General features: G+C 36.0%; 1 long non-coding RNA gene across 2 annotated transcripts in view; it reads left to right on the forward strand.

Moving 5' to 3' along the window:
- LOC138239403 (uncharacterized) overlaps window positions 1–22,089 on the forward strand; it is a 124,577-nt gene that overhangs the window by 51,961 nt on the left and 50,527 nt on the right. For both annotated transcript variants that reach the window (XR_011189877.1, XR_011189876.1), the window contains exon 2: window positions 8,916–9,052. This is a non-coding gene — a long non-coding RNA (uncharacterized lncRNA). The remainder of the gene's footprint in view (window positions 1–8,915; window positions 9,053–22,089) is intronic.

Here is a 22,089-nt window from a genome sequence, read left to right on the forward strand (position 1 = left end):
AGGAAGTGGTTCTAAGACTTGGGGTCAATGCAGATTGTGCAAACTTTAGCATTTCTGAAATCTGGTAAACATGATATTGTAGTGAAATCCTAAAGCAAATACAATATCTGTGAGTAACGGAGAAAACTCACAACAGCTATTGTTCTAACTCATTTCAAAGAGGCATTATAGCATCTTGTTTTAGAAAAAAGAAGTTTACATTTTTGAAGGTTCACCTATTTTAAGTGACACAGGCACTGTTTCTCCCAAGTTGTCTTGTATCACGGTATGCATATAATATAGGTTAGGTTTATTTTGCTCCTTAATGTCTTCAAATCGCTATTGTATTCTACAGAGAGTAACCAGTGACCTGATGATGTGCTGAAACAGCTGTTTTCTTGAAGGGCAGTTCCTATGACTTTGCATGTTGGAAAGCACATGTGGGGGACAGACTGAGGCAAAGTGAACTGAGAAGAGGGATGTTCAAAATTTAATAGGGATGTCGTATTAAGAAGTGATACTATAATGACAACAGAATTTTTGGATTTACTGGCATTGGTGAACGAAGCTTCAGGCTTATTATAGAAAGGACTATATGTCAATAGAGTATCCCAGATTTTCTTTAAATTCCAAAACTTTGGTTGTTTCTTTCAACACTACCCTCTCATCCAGGGGTGATGGAAAGAGGAAGGAAATTCAGGGTCACCTCATGTCTTAGTAAAAGCACAAGAGTGCAGAATACCTCCAGGATGTTTAAAGCTTTTCCTGTTCTATTGCTCATTAAGAGTCCTGCTTTCTTAATGATAGAGAACAAGGAGCAGCACAGCTCCAGTAAAAATATTTAGAGTTATAAACCTAGCGACACTCCTAATCAGAGGCCTTGGTTTGTTACTGTATGTTGTAATGGGGATTGCAATCTGTGAAAAGGATTTGCTTGCCGTCACTGACAGGAGTTAAATAGCGTGAACAGTATTCTAAACTGACCACAGTAAGTTATGGTTGGCATGATTTGAAGAACATATAAGTTGATAGACTCTTATAGCTGGCACAGCTTCTCTAACTTTTGAACAGATTCCTTGTACTAGAATGAATAAGTCAAAAAGTCAGTTGGACGTGTTCCTGCCCATTCTCTCTGGGGCATTCAAGCCACTGTTTAATGTGAAATATAATCATCATTACTCACTAAATATAGATGTCAGTAAAAATGGACACACAATTCCCTTCTCTGAGAAAGAATGTTGATATCACACTACACATAAGAAATTCTGGGACATGACTTACTAGAATCATAATCTGCTTTCTAGCATTAAGTAGTCTTTACTTTCTTTTTAAAAATGTTTCCTGAACAAAGTATTTTTTTTGTTTAATGTTTGCTTTGGCTTGAGGGCAATGTGCTGATTTTCAAATGCATATACAGTATGTTTTGAAGACAATAAGGCTTTATACAGTATACATGATTTTAATAATGTAGGAAGAAGAAAAATATATAGTACTACAATTGTTCTGGCACTTAAAAAAAATTCAGCTGTTAAGGTGTGAGGGAGAGAGAAAAGGCTGTTCAAGTGAGGCTGGCTTTTCTGTTCAGCTGATACTGTGATTCAATCTCAGTCAGGGGTGGGTTCAGAAGATACACAGCACCACTCCCTAGACATTGGTGAACTCTGTTATACCAAACGACTGGGTGTTCTTCTCACTGTTCTGCCAATGGAGAATTCTCCACTAAGTTTCAAGTGGGAGCAGTTTCTGTAACATTCAGTGCCACTGAGCCATGTTATACTGGGATATGAAGCAAAAGAGAACAAAAGAAAAAAAAGAAAATGCATGTGAAAATAGACACAGTGGGTCAGAAAAAGATTAAATATGCAAATTGACAAAGTGTTTTATAAAATAAAGTAGTTAATCACTGAGAATTAGTGGAAGGTGTTATCCAAGCGATTACTTTGATGTTTGACCAAGTCTGAGAGTAAGCCTGTCTTCTCATGCATTTCCGTTATATGAGTTCTCTGTACTCTCTGTAAAAAGAACACAGGCAATAAGCTCAGTGTAACCATGGCCAGGAGAGGTAAAATGCATAGCTGTCAGCTTGGAGATCTTTGATCCTGTCTGATGTGTTGCTGAAATAGTCTTCCTGCAGTAATAACGTAATAATGTATAAACATGATGTTCTCTGTGTGTTCTTGAAATGGCAAGAGGTGCTGTATATATGTGTTCGACTCAATATGGATATGCAGGTGATACAATGACCTCTATTGCACCAAAAGGAGCCTGACATAAAGTCAATTGCTGTGGAACTGTGGACAAGAAGGTTGTGTAAATCAGATTAATGAGTGGTGGATCTGGATAGAAATGTTCTTAGATGACCTTGGGAATCGAAAGCGTATTTGAGTGGGAAAGAAGGACTGGTGAAAAGTGAGTACAGTAGGGTCTGTGTCCCTAGGAGTAGGGCTCTAGGGATTCAGTCTGGCTGACAGGATTTTAGATGGAAAACGATTAATAAAACTAAGATGAACGTTGTTAAACGCAACTTTCAAATTAGCGCGAGATGAATCTAGCTTGTAAGTGACCCTATCCCTGCCCCTTGCCCAAGTCCCCAAAACCTAGCATCCATGGTCTTGTTTTTGCATGAACAGTGTGAGGAATGACAGACTTTACAGGCTCACAGACAGTTTCATTGTCCTTCTCATTACAGCAGGGCATCTTAATCATGGAGGCAGAGAGAAAAGGTGCAGGCATTCTCCAGATGCAAAAGAGAGATTCATGTTATTTTAACTTATAACTATACTGTATGTTTGTAGAAGAGGGCTCCACAGCCGAAACGTGTTTGTTTTCTTTCTTCTCTTTTCAGCATGGAATAAACTTATTACTTGTTCTTTGCAACCTACGATTGCTGACACAAGCTACCCACCTGTTTATAATATACTGTACATTGACAGTGAACTTAAGAGATGGTTGGAAGTTGGTATTTGCTTGAACAAAGCAGCAACATCGGCATAGTCATCAAAGTAACTCTTTTAAAGATCAGAGATTAAGCCAATTGAGGAGGAGATGTTTGCATAACTTTGTCCCATCCTGGTAATAATAATAATAATAATAATAATAATAATAATAATAATAATAATAATAATAATAATAATAATAATAATTGCTTACACTTCTACCGTATAGTGCTTTTCTGGGCACTCCACTGAAAGTGCTTTACAGGTAATGGGAATTCCCCTCCACCATCGCATAGGTACCCATGGCAACTCTGTTGACTGGTGGTAGCAAACTTTATTAACAGAAAGTGCATTCTGGGTGAGACCAAGTTGTGTGCACATTAGTTGTATTTAAGAACTGTGAGGCCATAGCTGTGAAAGAGATCAATGATTTGTAGGGATATGATGTCTGTGATCAAGATTAAATAAATATACAATACAAATAATAATTATTAAATAATAATATTAAATTAATGTAATTCTAAACTGTGGGATATTTTTAACAATGTTCACTTTACATCAAAATCACTGCTACACCCATTACTCTGTGCATTCTGATCAGAATTGAGAGCACTCAAATACCTTGAACAATAAAAGGCAAAGGAATCAGGTAAAAGTGAAGAAAGTGTAAGAAATTGAACTCATTCATTTGTATTTCTGTTTCTATGCTTTAATATCGACTGAACTGTCAACAAACAGCTGTAAATGTGATTCACTTTAAGGAGAATTGTAATCATGATCTGTTGAATCCAGGAGAAAAAGGGAAAAGAGTGTCATACGGTTCGTAGTAAAAAACAAAATGAATGCCAGAGTTTCAGCTGTGAGCACCTTCTCATTTTGCCAATGGTAATAAAATGAGTAAAGCTTAAACACATCGATTTAGCCTATTTACACTTTGAAAATGCAGTTTCTTTAAAAAGTCAGAGATCAAAGGAATTAATTACCATGTTCAATTCCTCGGTGTTGGAGGTCCTTTCTTAATAAAATATTGACTGGGGGATGTACTGTACTGCATGTCTCTGGCAGAGATGCTTGTCAGTCAGAATGACTGTTATGAGGCTTTAACAAGATTTGTCTTGTCTGCCCTTCACGTTCCACAGCTTTGATGAAGGCACCTTTTCTGTCTCAGAAACTTAAGCTCCATATTCCAGCGATGAGAGCTTGCTCTGTTGTGCTTACAGGGTGTAGCTCAGGATAGACTACATGTACTGTATCAGAAAAAGATCACTGCTTGGCCAAGTTGTTAACAAGCATGGGCTTATCATGGGTGTTTGGAAATAGGGTGGAGTTGCATGAACTGCAGAAATGCACCTCTTTATGCTGCGTTACTTTTTGCAGGGAATTTCTCCTGCAAAAAATAACTCTTTTATTCAGATATGGCATTTCATATCTAAGAGACAATTCAGAGAGGATAGCAATCCCAAAGCAACGTTAGTCTTTGGCTGACTGCAAAGGAAAGACCGCCAGCTTTCCTTGTCTTTCTGTTTTACAGTATGTTTAATGTTTTTTTTTAAGATTTGGGAATTTGTTTCACTTACTACATACAGTACCTTAAATGCCCACCATTGTATTTTATTCATTAGAAAGATTTTGTTTTGCTTTAGGAGAGCAAAGACAACATTCTGTATTTTTTATCTTTCATCTTTACTAAGCTGGTTACATCACCACAATAGTGCTCATACAGTAATTTTGGTTACCAGGGCTGCTTGTTTGCTTATTAATGTTGTCTGTTGTTGTTGTTTTTGTTGTGATTGAGGGGAAAAAAACACCAACATGAGTGCCTTTGTCACCAGAGCCTCTGTATGATGAGAACTGGCTTATGCTAGTGCAACCCAGGCTTGTTCTCCCTAGTGACAGGCAGTTCATTGGGTTACTGTGTTTCAGAGTCTGTTGCCTGGTTTCCACAGGCAGACAGTAGCATAATCCTACTGTTAGAACATGTTAATGCACTTCATTACGCAACCTGCTATTGGCAGAGATTTTCTTTTATCTATAATCTTTATCCTTGTTTATGTTAAACTCTAGACTGCACCCTCCACCATCTACAAAAAGTCATATGAACCTATAAATGTAATATAGATTTAATGTGCATGTCCAGAAAAGAAAGAAAAAATGCTTCATTTTGGGGATAAAAAGAGTTACAAATCACCCTTTTGATATACTGGCAGTACCTCTTGTGTTGGAAATGGGAACAGCTAAAATGTATACTCTTATAGGTTTATCTCTAAATCATATCCCCCCCATATTTTGCTTTTCCAGCCACATCCTGGCCTGTTAAACCCTTTTAATTAGAACACAAATGACAAAGGAAACGTTTCTGCACTCAATATTTTATTAGGAGTTTAAATATTCAGACTGCTTTTTCACTGACATTACCTGAATGATTGGTTGAGTAATGAAAGGCCTATAGTTTAACTGCTGCATATTTCTGTCATATATGTCAGTTTTGTAATCTTGTGACTGGGTTATATGTTTTTGCTTGAGGCAGACTGGTTGCAGGAGAAACAGATGTGCTGCTGTGAGAAAGTTTATTGTGTGTATGTATTGTAGCTCTGAAGCAATGGGATTTTAACAATTTTTACAAGCATACTTGAAAAATTTTGACGTGCATAATATATTTATTTTTTGAACATGTCTAATGAGTTTACAGCTCCATTTCTTTGCCTTTTGTAATAATAATAGTATAGTTTGACAAAAAAAATAGAAGGACAGATATCTCAGAATATACTGTACACTGTGGTGATAAAGCAAATGTTTTTACTTAGATCAGGAGCAATTTGTCTGGTCTTGGATTTAAATCTTAATACAACTACAGTAGTGTGGTTAATTTGTGACCTATTAATGCATGGATTACACTTGCAATTTCAGCCATCTATGCTTGTATTTATTTAAATTCAACCTACAGTTAACGGCATTTATTCTGTATTTTAAGCATGTGAACCAGTTCATTTTGTAGATATCCTTCTCTGAGCATATTAACAAAAACACATAAAATAAAGTACCAAATTTGACAACTTGCAGACCAACATTGACAAAAATGATACTTGATGCTGCCTTCTTAAGCAGTAAGCTCCAAGTAAGCAATTTATAATGTCTAAATGCTATGCATTCCAAGTCTTTTTAAGTTGCTGCTTTAAACTGCAAAAAAAATCCCTGAAGTTGCATGATTGAGTAAAGAAACACAGTTACTTATTCAAATTCAGGAGTAAAACTCTTTTGTATATGGATGGAAGTACCATTCCTTTGGATCAGCCGTAACATGTTGGAACCATGCTAAATTCTGAAGAAATACTTTGTCCCAGACAGAAGAATGCTGCTGTCTTCTGGACAATCCCACCTCCCTTTCTATCATCTAATACATAAATAACGTAAGAAGTGCACCTGTCGTTTCAACAATTCAGTTTCAATCTGAGCACATTTCCAGGAATCAGTAGGTTTTAGTGGTAAAAGGAAACTCTTCAATCTGTATTGCATCAGAGACCCTCAGGGCACTGCTTCATGTGTACTTTGGTTAAGGGTAATAAAGCATTACTGCTTTGATCTTATCTGGAGTCATACACTTGTCATAAACCTTTAAAACTGATAGGGTTTCATTAAACCTCTTAAACATTACTTTCCTTTTTTTAAGGATTATTTTCTGGTCTCTGATAAGGAAACTGGAGAGAGGAACATGCATTTCTATTAAGTGTCTTTAAAGTCTTATCTGATAATTAAAACAACATCAACATCCATTTCCCTTTTCTGATTTCTGGAGGAAAGACCATACAGTGTATACAGCACATTTGTTATGAAACAAACTTTGAGGATTCTGCAGTCAAAACACCTACTGTAATTGATTAAATACCCATTACTTCCTATTCAGAGTTTAGTGCTTAAATGTTTTGAATATAGTTCATACTGTATGTGTTTCCACTCCCTCTATATGATGCATTACCTTTGTATTCTAATGGAGTAAATCATTTAATGCATTTTGACTAGTACTTGAAGAAGACAGAGTCCCACTTGTAAGACTCTTGTTCATTGTCAGTGATTATTAGGTACTCTATACAGTGGCAAAAAGTCACATTTTCTGTTCAGCTAAATGTGTATTTTAAGCAGCCCGAATTGTTAGGCTGACATTGTGGAAAGGTTGTTTTTTATGCAGGATGAGGGTTTAATCAGTCACTTTCTGTACAAAGAAAACCATTAGTTATATCAAGAAAATGACTAACAGGTAAAATTATATTTTCAGTGCTCTGGGTCCTGTCTGCCTTTTCACTTCTTGTAAGAATTTGCCTTGTACCTAATTATGGATGTTTATGAGTGTTTTACAGTATCTCCTTAGGCTTCCTGACTGCTTTAGACAATGAAAGTTTCCAGTGTATACCACTAAAACGTGTCTGAAGAAATTAGTACAGATTAAGAATATTCTCAATCCAATACCCTTTTTTTTGTTTTTTTTCCCCAAATATTTATCTGATAGGTACCTTCATATGATATTTATAAAACTGTATAAGAGCATCATGTCCAAATGAAAATTAAACTCAAGTTTAGGAGAAGATGGAATTGCATTTGGCTCTTAGTATAGATCTGTTACTTTTTCTATCCTGTTTAAAAGTGCAGATAATATCTATCGACCTAGATGTTTTAAAACTCATCTATGCATTAACCAATGGACAAATAACAGCAATGTTTAATTGACATTCAACACATTGAGATGACTTTAGAGGACAGGTAAGCAACTCCTGGAGTTCTGTAGGTTGTAGGGTCATTTTTTATTTGCAACTGATAAAGATGAACAAACATGGTGGATCTGACATTTGATACAAATAATTAGTTAAACTAACCAGATAGTGGATGAAAACAAACTGATGTTGTGGCTGTCAAGGACTAGAGTTTCCCCCTCCAAAAATAAAACAGTTCTCTGATAAGATAAGGCACTCTGGTACTGTTCAGAGAGAGATTTTCATGAACCAGTAAACACAGATATCACTATCAGTTTCTTCAATTAACCTCTGGATTACAAGAACAAGCTAATTCCTGTTCAAGTTCTGAGGCATATAAAAAGGAAGCACCAAGTGATTCACTTTGTTTATAGACTGTAGATTAAATGTTTGATTTAATTTATGTTCAATTTTTATAAGAAGTCCAATAAAGTAAAGTGTGGAAAAATATATACCTACAGTATTATACCTTGTTCAATATACTTATATTTGATATTTTATTCTGATTTTCACTGTACATTACAATTATAATATATGTGCCCAATATACTTTCTACCTGAGATTAAAAGCCTTATTCAAATTAACATAACATAACTTTATTAGCCCTATACAATTTCTTGCATTAGGAATTCATCTTTTCGCATACCCCAGCTTGCTCTCCATGAGACACAGACAGGGAGAGAGAAGCTTGGGGTCAGGGTGCAGGGTCAGCCATTGTACAGCACCCCTGGACCAGTTGGGGTGAAGGGCTTTGCTCAGGGACCCAACGGAGTAGGATTTCTCTGCAGGCTGCAGGATTTGAACGGGCGAAGGCACAGATCCTTAGCCACAGAGCCACTGATCCGTTTTGAATTAATTAAAACAAAAACACAAAGTACGGAAAAAGTATGACTATAATAATAGAGGCAATAAAATGATGAATAATTCTGAATATAATTATTAATAAAAATTACAGCATCCTGCAGGTTTTAAAATGTCTGTCTATTACAATTAAACTGAAAAAAATAAGAGGTATGGTTTTATACTGTAGCTCTTTCTCTGACTAATGTACAGTATATACAGTAGCTACAATATTCAGCCTAAAAATGTGAGTTTTTAGCATTTACAAAACTATCAATTTCTTCAGATATCTTTAAATGTTAGTGTCAGCTGAACAAAGTATATCACACATATAGTATTCAGGTTATACTATGTAGTAATAATAATAATAATAATAATAATAATAATAATAATAATAATCTTTTTTTCCATTTTAAAGGGCAAGGCTTCATTTTCAGACACAAACACAAAGATGAGCTACAAAAAGAGGATGCTGTAGCAGCTGGAAATTATCTCCATCAGGCAGCAGAAGTCACAAAAGGCATAACATGCGTTCAAGCTAGGAAAATGAAACTGGTAAGCATGAATATGTATTCATAATTTCTAAAAAGAAAATTAAGGGATATTACTTAAACAATTGTTATAAACACAGAAAACCTGGATGCATAACAGTGAATTAGAATCTTTATATTTCCTTTTGCATACAAGGTAACAAAATTAAATACTATCCAGTGTATTTATTTGACTGTATTATATTAATGCTGATTTTATTATGTTGTATTCAACATGTATTCATAAACTAGTTTTAGTGCAATACACTTGAGAGGATTCTATACAATTGTAATGCTTCACACAGTAATCGTATTCACATTTTTATTATTTATGGTAGTTAGAACTGCAATAAAAAACAGGTCTTCAGGAAATCTCTTTCTACGTTTGCATATTAAGCCCACTTTATGGATCCTATAAAGAAGTTTTCAATATAGAGTGGGTGTTCTGAAGAAAGAAATAAACGTTTATTGCACTGAAGGTTAGAAAACATTAAATCACACATGACTTTCATCATCAGTCAGTTCTTTAATCATTTCACTCTAGCCTAATGTACTTTGTCTTACCTTTTGCCAATAATATCAACATAAATGTAGCAATAACCCACAGATAAGACTGTTCTGTTCATTTATTGTTATATTGCAGCACATATTAGTGTGCCGCTGTTCAGCTGCAAAACAGAGAAATATGTGTTGCTTCAATTATTATCACCATCAAAAGATGGATTGCAAGCTACAACTATAGTAAAAGATGAATGAAAATGAAAATACTGTATGCCAAATGCACTTCATTTTTCAAATTTCAGAATGATTTAACGTTTTGTTGATTTCCTCTGGCAATTTACCAGTAATATTTTATAGTAAGTTCAGGTTAAAAGTTTAATTTTTTTATTTCTTTATAATTGGAGTCTTCACAAAAGTTGACCATTTTTAGAGTATCCTGCCATTATGAGGCCAAGTGCATACCCGACAGATTATCTTCCTTATCATCCTTCACACCACTTTATCATCATGAGTTTCTAATACGCCTGAAGAAGGCTACAACCAAAATGTTACCTTCGTCTTCTTTCACTTTACTTTCCAATGTGGAATTCACATCCACTTTTTTTCTTTGAAGCTCTCGTTCTGATGCATCTCCACACACAAACCTCTTCATTTTCTCAGCAGATGTTGTGTTTATTCTTTTGGTCTCTTGTTTCTGCGATCACCCATAAAACTCTTTTGAGTCTTGTCTCTCAAAAAACTCTGAAAGAATCTCCAATTTTTGTTCTGATTTTCCAATCGAAGAACAAACCTTTAAAACAGATTCTCAGGAGAACAAGCATGTCTCCAAGGGTTCTAGAGCTACTACAAGGTTAAGACCCAAGTGCTTATTAACTTATTAAATTGTGGGACAGAAAAACACTGGTTCCATTATCACCTAAAATGACAGGTCAGGTTTCCACAACCACTTATCTAACCATTCAACACATTCGCTTTCTGATTCACATACGGCAAACCTGTGCCACAGTGCTGAGGGCTTCCCTTGAAGGAGAGGCTTACTGTGTCAAGCTCTCTGACAGCTGAAAGGCTGCGCTTCTACAGCTGTTCGCTGGACTGCTTTCATCAGCTGTCTGGGTCTGAGAATTAGCCCAGCCAGGGCCCCCCTCACAGTCTGCAAAAATCTGTTCTCATTGACTCCATATGTTCAGGCCTTGTGCAGTAGGCAGGTTAGGTCAGGTTTGCGACATGGGGCTCGTCAGTGGTTCTCTGCAGTTTTTCTGAAGGCACTGACCCGAAGCCTATTTTTGTTGCACGGTGATTTGATATTGAAGCTGGCTGGAAAAAAAAAGTGTCATTGTCTGGAATAAAAATACATTTGTCTGAAAAGAAAAATTGTGTATAAATAGATGGTTTTATTCTGCTTTCCTCAGACAATGGGGAAGATGTACAGTAGAATAGGACAGAATTGCACAATATCACAGGCAGAGTACACCACTAATGGGCAACTACTGTATACTGTATCATTCAGAATGTGGAAATCAGTGATGTAGATGACTGAGCCTGTTCAAGAAGAGAAACAAAACTAAAAATGCTGCCATTGGGTTAGAAGGAATGGAGAACGAAGCAGACATTGTCCTCAATCTGTTGCAGAGTCTCATTTCAGTGATTTTAGATTTCAAAATTATAATATACAAATTATTTCTTAAAAATAAACAAATAATTCTTCAGACATCCCTGAAGCTTAAAAATACACTATTACCATTTACTTTTTAACAACCAAACTTCTTTAAACTGTTATTATATTTTAAAGAAGCATTGGTCATACATTAGCATGCAATGCTACAACAACTGTAGGTTACAAATAATAAAAGCCTAACTGTTCCATGTTAAATGCTGAAGACTGTACAGACATCAGATTTCACGTCTATAAACTGAAAAATTGTAAAACGTTATAGAGGAAGGTTGCAAACCTGCACAATTTTAAGGCAAACTCAATATCACTGTCAGAAGGTATTCTTATAAGACATATCCCTGGACTAGTACTTAAAAGAGATTTCAAGACTTTTCATAGGAAACTGCAAGCTACAAAGCTAGTAAGCCAATAAAGCTGATTAAGGAACTCTGACTTCACCAGTTTATTAGTTTATTATCCATTTCTTTGTATTCACTTAAATTGTTTCCTGTTATGACCACATGCAAGCAAACAGTGTTGCTAACCAAGAACTATAGTAGACCTGCAAAGCTGAAGTACTGTACATCAGTGAAATAATTGATAAGGAGCTCCAACAGCAAAAAGCAACAACACACCTACAGATTCCACTTGAAATTAGGGATGCAGGGTGAATGAGCTTGTCCCAAACTGCTGACATTCTGAAAATTTCATAAAACATGCTCAAATTCAAGACAACAGTGACACATCTGTGACACAGATTGGCTCAAACTTAGAAAGCTGCTAGGAGTACCTCGGCTACACTTTAATGGCAAACTTTACTGCTGAGTCTTGTTTCACCAGAGGAGTTGTACCAGACTGTTTCATCCTGCGTAAAGACACATTAATTCAATGCTTTTGTGTCTGACAGGCAAGTTGCTTTGTTTGTATATCCCACATGTACATGCAGAGTTATTTACAAGAGCTAGGAATATTGTAATTTTTGATTTTTGATTGAACTTATTTATGGTCTTATTATTGCTATTTTTCCATGGCCTTTATCTTGTGTATTGTGGGATAACCATATACTCTATAATAATAGTTAATTTAACTGAACTTTTATACTCTCCCAAGTATCTCTTAAAAGTGGCATGGTGTGGTAGTATATAGAAGGATCAAACAAATTGAAGGACCAGTTCTGGTTAGCTCTTAAGAAGGGACAGACCCTGTGGCTGTAATGGAGAAAGAATATACAGTATAAGCTTTTACCCTGGAATAAACATCCTCCATTTCTGTGTAGCATGAAAACTACAGTATCTACAGATTTAAGAGTACAGTATACTGTATATCTCTTATATAAACTCTGTATCTCCCTTTGTTTGAAAGAGTGTGCTGTATGGATATGCATATGTAAATGTTCCTTGTGCTTGTCTAGCCACTAATAAGAAATAAATTGTCAGTATTAATTTGATCTTGACATGACATGAATTCTCTACTACTGGTGGTTCTTGCATTAATATCTGAGACAGATGACTGATCAAAGGTACTACTGTATATCCCAAGAGTGTTCCTCTTTTTTTCCTTCACTCACTTCTGGGAGCAGAACTCAAGCCCAAAGAGTTAGTGAAGAGAAGGTAATGTTTTATGACATCACATTACTCTGTCTGAATCTATTTTAAACCATCTCAAAAAATGCAAAATAATCACATTTTAAAACAAGCCTCCTGAAAGGAGTACCAGACAGCCCTGTTCATCACACATTATGCAAAAGGAGCATGTCACTCAAAATTGACATCAAGCTCTAATGATTGATCTAGTGAGTCGAATCAAAGATGATAAGCCTTTAAAGCTGTATCCTGTTTTTTTATACAGTATATCATGCTCTTTACTTGAACTTGAACCAGTATCATAACAACGATACCCCACAGTGCAGATTAAAGAGGTAGGAGTCCTACCCTTCCTCTTGCAATAGAGCCCATGCAAGCAACAGAACATATTGCTCCACCCTGAAGGCACCCCAAACCAGAATTGAACCCTGATATGTACAGTTACCATGCAAACAAACACTACACTATGACAGTGTTTGACATATATGACAAATATTTAAGCAGTTTAATTGATTTTTTGCAATACACATGCTGTGCATATTTTAGCAAACAGAACACACATCTTTTCAAAAGATATTACAAGTGCTCCACCAAGATACAGTACATTACAACTCGATGTTGACTGTACATGATAAGGACACGATGACTTACGTTCACACCCTCCATGTGCCAATAGGAATGCTGTGTGGACAAAGAACTTGAAGACTTGGATGACTGTATTGTATGCATTGTTCTAGAAGTGCTTCATGCATAGTACACTAGATACAGCAATTTTATTGTTTAGAATTATTGCTGTGATCCTAATTGGAACAACTACATGAAATGCACAGTTATTTTGGCCAGAAAAAAGTTATCAATTCAATAACCTGGTTCATACAATTTTAGGGATTGTGCACAATTACCCAGCTAAAGGGGACCTGAAGTCCAAGTTTTTCAGACTGTTTATTAAATCTCTGTAACAAAATAAATTAATTGCAGGTATCGCAAAATTTTTTAAATTCCAAAACAAAGTACACAATCATGAACTTTGTGAAAGTAATTTACAGTATAATTGCCATGTTGTTGCAAACTGCTGGTTTTACCGGGGGCAAGAGCTAAAGTTTGCATGAATTGCAATGTGAAGCTGCCCATCCTGCTCACTAGTCACTCTAATGACCAATGTAATGTTATGTACGAGTAAATAAGGACAGGTTGTGTAGCAGACATTTCACTAAAGAAATATTCCAACATGATCTGCATGCAGAGTTAACAAGTAAATTGAATTTGTCGTCCATCTCAAAGTTGAGGGCAAAATTCTATTGAACGAAAAGAAATGTATTCATAAGCTGGATTGTTTCCAATATAATAGGGCCAGTCCACTTCACCGGACGTTTTGTTACCTCATTCTGAATCGCTGAATATGGAGCTGCACATACTTGGAAATTTAATCTATTTTGTTATGTAAGTTGGAGCTTTTACAAGTTACTGTGTATAGTGTATTTGACTTAATTGAGGTTTGAAATGGACAAAATATAAAAAATAGTTTTGCAGTTCCCTTTTAATGTTATTTCACTAGGAACAACAACATCTAGAATTGAATGCTTTGTGAATGTTGGGTATACTTAGAGAGATACTGTAGGTTTGGCTTAACCTGCTTCCTAAATGGGTAGCCTCCTGGCCATAAGACAAGGAGACTCAAACCCCATTCAGACCATGTGAACCAAGGGGTACTGTAGCTGCAAGGTGGAGATGGGGTGGGAGGGATTCTTCAGATGATTTTGAAAATGTTGGTATATATAGCTAATTTCATAATGGTGGTGAAGCTCATTAGGTACATTAGGTACAGCTGTGTGAAATTGACTTGTCATTGTCATGTCTCCTGAACATCAGTTAATGACTTCCATTTAACACAATATACTGTACAGTGCAAATATTTAAGTGTAGTTTATTGCTATATGCCTTACATATTCACTTGCAGAGTTTATCATTGAATTCCGTTTTCATAAAGATTTGACTTGAAAAGAACACAAAGAGAGGGGCCATACAACAGGAGCAGTACATGTACTTCTTATTCTTTCCATGTGTCCAATAATTTAATTACATCAGACTGCAAAGTGACTGAATACAACCTTTTCTGTCAAGCCAAAAACAAAGAAAATTCTCAGAGGACTGATATGACTATTTCCATAACCCCATAATCCAGACACTAGAAACAGAGAATAAACTGAGTGAAAACAGATTTGGTGTAGAACATTTTCATTTAGGCTGGGAATGTTGTATGTGTGGAACATGTTAACAAGTTAGATTGCTGCTACAGACAGATTCCTGTACTCACAGAACTGCAGTATACCAAGGCCTGGGGTTAATTCTGTGTATTACAGGAGTCTGAAATTAAATGTCACGTGATAATGTACTGTACAAATATCAATGGTAATTAAACAGTGTGTAAAAACTGGACTCAGTAAGCATTCTCATTAATTGTGAGGGGGAAACTGTAAGCAGAAAGTCTCAGAAACATCACAGGTCACCTCAAAATGCAAGTAAGGAATATCCTTTAGGCAAGGTTCAAAATACAAATTCAGGATGGAGTAATTTCAAAAGATTTTGTTGTGTACAGATGCCTCTGGATATTAGTTCCCCAATAATAAAATTTAAGTTCTAGTTACTTAAGCAAGATGTACCTTTTCTAAAATTGTGTTGACTATCCCCTAGAATACTATTGTCATACAGATGATTATTTTCTAACTGTCATTTCCATAACCTTACATGCAATAAGTGTAGACTTATAGGTGTACAGTTACACGATTCAGTTTTAGCACTGTTTTTATGGATGGGCACTACATTGTTCATTCAGTCTTTCTTGAGTGAGAACTTTAAGAGTTTTGTTAATGGCCCACGAATAACATGTCTTGCTCCTTTACTGTACAGTATATACACTTGACAGAATATCATCAGGTCCTGGCTATTTGGTCATCTTATTTGGAATCTGTGCTTGGGAAGATCCAATAGGGTGAAGCTACCATTTCTAGGGTATTGACTGTACGCTTCTAAGTCAGAATGCACCCTAAAAGTATCTATCCTAATCTGATTTATGTTTCTAGCGCCTGTAACACATTTATACGCCTTTTATATGCTAATATCATTCCAAACAAACCATTAGTCAACCTGAGACACATTGTTGATTTCTTCCTTGCTAAACACCTGAGCGAAATATTTAATACGTTAGCCACTTGCCTTTCATTGTCTAAACATTCCACATTATTATATCTGACATGTACGCTTTCCTTCTCCCTTTATGGTGTTTGCTGTTGTAATGCTGAAAAAATATTTTACTATTTATTTTAGCCACCATCACAATATTCCATTCTCTCTGTTTCTTGGCCTAATGTCTCTTTTTAACTTGTATTTGCAATTTACGTTCCACCTTTTCTCTAACTCTGTCCTGTTCTTTTTCAATCCTTTAATAACATCGTCCTTCTTATATAGTTTTTAATGTATTTCATAAACTGTTTGGACAACAGCTTTCTAGACTTTGACAATTATTGACCATTTGACACTATTGAACATCATATTGCTCTGTCATCTCTGTGAGAGTCATCCAGGTGTAAATATTTTGCCTAGAGAGTATATTAGACCAGCCTGTTTTAAAACAAACGAGAATAATCCAGTTCTATCACTAATGAAAACCACTTTCCCAGAATACCTGCACATGCCTTTGGGGATGAAAAATGTACTTACAGCTTCAAGAGAACACCAAGTACACCACATTCCTTACAACATGTGTAATGTCTCCTGCCTTGCTTTTAAACTTTTCTCGACATTTGTAACATGCATTTTTCATAGTCTTTGTTTTTCCTTTCATCCCACCAGCATCCGGAAAATATTGAAATCGAATTTAAGCAAAAGGAGAAGGGAAATCTGTTGGATTAGCACTGGCAAGCTGTATTAAACGGTGTTATATATCAATATCCTGGTAACAGCATTGCAATTGGTCAGTGCAAAATCTAGGGCAAGAGACAAAAAAAACAGCAAAACAAATAAATAACTGCTTGCCCCTTTTCACCTATAAAGTTGTTTGGGTGTTTACAAAGAGGTTTTCGCCCGGCAACAGAAGAGATCCTTTCTTAACCTTTATTAAACATACAGTACAGTATCTGTGCACCACTGTTGCTATGGATTTGAGCCATAAGCCTCTCTGTTTGATTAAGGATGTTTTGACACTGACTTTGATCAAATGAAGCAATATTTACCAAAAAGAATATCTTGGCAATATCCATCCATTCATTTTCTAACCACTTTATCCAACTTAAATTGGAATTCATACTGTATATATTGCAATTCATTGAAATATTTAAGGAAACAAAACCATTGATGTATTTAAATATTAAGAAAACCCAATAACTCTTATTATTTATTTGCATAAAATGATCTGAGATGTGCATCACGGTTACAGAGAGCTTCACCATTGGCAGACATGCCTAAATTGTAGGTACTACATGGTTTGCCCATCCCACATCCCGACAAATTAATATTTGGATAGTATCACAAGCTGTATTTAAGTCCACGAGGAAATGGATATTAAGTGACCCAGAGTTAGCAATCATCAGCAAGTCATTAGCTGCCTTAACAAGGGCTATTTCGCTCCTGCGTCTTTGTCTAAATCCTGGCTAGAAAGGTTCAAACAGCTCATTAGATGAAAGCCGACAGTGTAATTGGGCTGCAGCCACCCATTCCAACATTTCTGCTACAAAAGACAAATTGGAAAAAGGTCAATAATTGTTAAGCACTTTGGGGTCAAAAGCAGGTTTTTGCTAAACACAGTTGTGACAAGGGCAGGAGGACAAAAGAGGGGCTGAGAACCAGATTTCAAATACTAATTAATAGATTAAAAAAAAACAATACAAAAAAAGATTTGAGGACGGATATAGGAATACAATCCAAGAGGTATGTAGCCAGTCTGTAACATCCATCCATTTTCTAACCACTCTATCCAATATAGTGTCTTGGGAAGCCAAAGTCTCTCCAGGCAAACCCCACACACATAAAACACCTGGGACCCAGCACTGCAAGGTAGCAGTGATAACCAGTGTGTCAACAATCAGTTACATTTGCTATTTCATTTTGAAATAATAATATAAATGTAATGTAAAGGTCAGCAAAAGGAAGGAATTAACATTTTGACTGGCCCAAGCAATTTATTGAAGGAATTGGAAGCTGTTTGTGGAGGAAAAAAAAGACTGGAATTAGGACTAGAATACAAAGAGGATCTACAGGCCTTAAGACAATTTCTATAGGACCAGAAGTTGTTCTTATGTCATCAAAAGATCTTTTGTCCTTATCCTCCTCTAGAGATGCTCATTGTCCTGCCATCTTCATTGAGCCCATTAGTATACCACGAGATAAAGTATGAAACTTCATCTCATTTCTATCATTTAAAATCCAATGAAGAAAAGTAAGTCTTTGCCTTGCCTGGGTCATCATAACTTATTCTACAGGAGTTCTAAAAGCTCGGGTAATGCAAATAACTGCAGGTATCAACAGTTGATTTCTTTATTATTTTATCTTATGAGGTATGATTCTAGATTTTCTTGAATGAACTATCATGTCTGTGGCCACTAGATTAAATATTATACAGATATGTCTGTCTATTGTAATTTGGCTTAAAAGATCTAAATAAAAACATTACCCAAAATAAAATGTGCCCCCAAAATTATTTCCATTAAGTCAATTCAATTTCAAAAGAAGGATATTTCTTGTAAAGGGCACAGAAATCCAGAGCATGTTCTGGAAGCATGGGGTCTCAAAAGGGGGTACACTCTAAACAGCACACTACAAGGTACATACACTAACACAAGGACAATTTCAAGACACCAATTAACCCACTTACATATATTTGGAGAATCAAAAGAAACCAGACTGCCCAGCACAAAATACATGCAAACACATGGAGAACACGCATATTTTGCACAGAAATTACCTCACTCCAGAAACAAACCTGTACCCAAGAGCTGTGACATTAGTAATGCTAACTGCCACACCACCATGTTATCCTATGTTATGTTATGGCCTATGGCCTATGACCTATCCTATGACTATGTTAACCATTGCATAGTTCATGCCATTTCAAACAAAAAAGTCAAATAGAATTCAGTGTTTTGAAACTTATAAAAACAGTAAAACAACTATTAAAAAGGGTACAATACTGTACATCATTAAAAAAACAAAAAGCACTAAACAATAACATCCAAAGAAGGAACTTCCACTGAAGTTTTTCTCTATTATTTAGATGAACACACCTTTAAACCAATAAGTAGAAGTTCATTCCAAGCTGGAAAGTAAAAACATATGTTTTTACTGTTGAGCATTCTTCCAGTGTGGACACATCTCTCCACTCTAACTAAAACTGTAAACTATTTATTTATTAGGAGGTGAAAACGCCAGAGGCAGCAACTTTGCTCCAGGAGAGCCACAGTCCAGCAGGTTTTATAGGCAGCTTTAAATGGTCAGTGATTAAATACCTTTGAGAAGCTGTTAACATGCACAAATTAAAAAGCTGATTGTTCCAATCCGGTCATTCAGAGCTCTGCTGGAATGAAAGAGGAGCTGCTGGACCCTTCTTTGCCATTGGAAAAGGGGAAAATGAGCAGGGAACCTATGATAGAACGAGAGAGAAATGAGTTCTAAAACAAAGAACAATATTAAAAGTGCCCTCATCAGATTTAATTACAAAAATCAGACACCTTACATCATACAGACACGGAAAGGGAAACTGGCCCTGTTACTTCTTTAACAGAGTTCCTCCTAGCTTTGTGGGTGTTCACTGCTTTTTTGTCCTTCGCGTTTGCCTGCAAAGTGACCACATTCCATCGTGTTGGGTTTCACTGAATGGCCACCACTGTGTTCTGAATAAACGTCAGCTGAGGCAGTAGCCAAAAAATTAGCACAGAACCACACCTGGAGTGAAGTTGGGCTTATTAGTATGCAACCTTTGCAAGGCTGAATTGATTTTCAAACTTTTCCAAAGGCTATATTTTATTAGTGTTCATTAGTCATAGAGGGAACTGCCTGCGTCTGGTCATTTGACCATGGCACTAGTATTGCCAAGATATCCCTCAGCCTATTAACCTGACATGGTTATGGTAATGCATTTACGTACTGCAAATTACTGTATGTAACCCATAAATGTATGAGATGTTGTACTACCCACATGTACCACATTACAGTATTTGCTCATCTGCTCTCATTACTTTTCATAGATTCCACAGTTTACAGTTCTGAACACAAAAACAGGGTAATTCAAAAGTATTTTAAAAAAATGAAACGGATTTGCGAGTAAGGACATTTACTTTTTTTCAGTCAAAACGTGTACAAATTCCTTAAAATAATGCCCTCAAGTATAGCAGTGCAGCGTTCAGTAGTGCCACACATTTCAATTTGTTTCCTAATCTCTGCTGTCTGCTACAGTTCACTTTTAATCTCTGCTGTCTGCCACAGGTCAGCGGTTCACAGCAGTAGCTTTGGTAAAGAAATCAAATTCTAATCCTAATATTCCATTACAAAAAGAAAAGAATCTTTTTACATAGCTATCAGTTACACAAGTATTTCACTTTAGGAACTTGGATGATGTTTCTTAATGTGTTATGGTCATTAAAATTGAAATGACTAACTATTAAGCAGAGCTGTCTACCATGTGCAACCTTCCATTGAAATTCAATGCCAAACCAGCACATACAACACAAAAACGGTTTATTTTGTTTCTCAACTGATTGATGTTTTTTAATGAAAATGTAAAAATAAACAGAAAAATCACTTTCTTTAAACATGTAGTAGATTTTTTTTAAACAACAAGGAGCAGTTATTTAAAAATAGTCATTACATGCTGTGACTTATTTTTCTGACAACAGAAAGCTATAGTACAACTGAGATACTCCTGTGTATGATCAAATCCAAAATAGATGACCTACTGTGTAAAGGATTTTCTGTACAGAATAAGTTTTAGATTTTGCTATGAAAATAGAGATTTATAGAAGCATCCAAGACTCATGAACATGCAGTTTTAAAAGCCAAGGCAAACCTCAAGGTTTTAAGAAAAGCAACATTTCATAATGAATTCTTTGATCCTTCGCCTTCCAACTGTTTTAAGGCATTTTAGCCGGTGGCTGTCTCCTCTATGATTCTGCTCCACACTGCTTTGTAAAGATCTCACATACAGTAACTTACAGTACCAATCCAGATACATTACCTTCATTCTCAGGTCTGCAGAGGCACATGGATTGCCACTTTAAAAGCTTTGGCATCTGTTCTTCAGACTTTCTTCAAACATTCCTATGGATAACATCTTTATTCCTACATAACATTACTTCTTTTCTCCTACTTTTTATTAAAAAGTAAAGCATTATAACATTATTCCAAATTTTATCCTGAAGTGTATACAATGTTCTGTCTCTGAGATTCTAGGGGAGCTGTAAGCAAACAGAGAATTATTACATTCCTTAGATAAAATACTGTAGATATCTTCTTTAATTAAAAGGAAAAGCTGGAAAAAACAGGTTAGACACATACAGTGCCTTGCGAAAGTATTCGGCCCCCTTGAACTTTTCAACCTTTTGCCACATTTCAGGCTTCAAACATAAAGATATAATTTTTTTATTTTATGTGAAGAATCACCAACAAGTGGGACACAATTGTGAAGTGGAACGAAATCTATTGGATTTTTGAAACTTTTTTAACTAATAAAAAAATGAAAAGTGGGGCGTGCAAAATTATTCGGCCCCCTTGCGTTAATACTTTGTAGAGCCACCTTTTGCTGCGATTACAGCTGCAAGTCGCTTGGGGTATGTCTCTATCAGTTTTGCACATCGAGAGACTGAAATTCTTGCCCATTCTTCCTTGCAAAACAGCTCGAGCTCAGTGAGGTTGGATGGAGAGCGTTTGTGAACAGCAGTTTTCAGCTCTTTCCACAGATTCTCGATTGGATTCAGGTCTGGACTTTGACTTGGCCATTCAAACACCTGGATACGTTTATTTGTGAACCATTCCTTTGTAGATTTTGCTGTATGTTTGGGATCATTGTCTTGTTGGAAGATAAATCTCCGTCCCAGTTTCAGGTCTTTTGCAGACTCCAGCAGGTTTTCATCCAGAATGGTCCTGTATTTGGCTGCATCCATCTTCCCCTCAATTTTAACCATCTTCTCTGTCCCTGCTGAAGAAAAGCAGGCCCAAACCATGATGCTGCCACCACCATGTTTGACAGTGGGGATGGTGTGTTGAGGGTGATGAGCTGTGTTGCTTTTACGCCAAACATATCGTTTTGCATTGTGGGCAAAAAGTTCGATTTTGGTTTCATCT

This window comes from Lepisosteus oculatus, chromosome 6, assembly GCF_040954835.1.
Source record: "Lepisosteus oculatus isolate fLepOcu1 chromosome 6, fLepOcu1.hap2, whole genome shotgun sequence".
NCBI classification, from domain to species: Eukaryota; Metazoa; Chordata; class Actinopteri; order Semionotiformes; family Lepisosteidae; genus Lepisosteus; species Lepisosteus oculatus.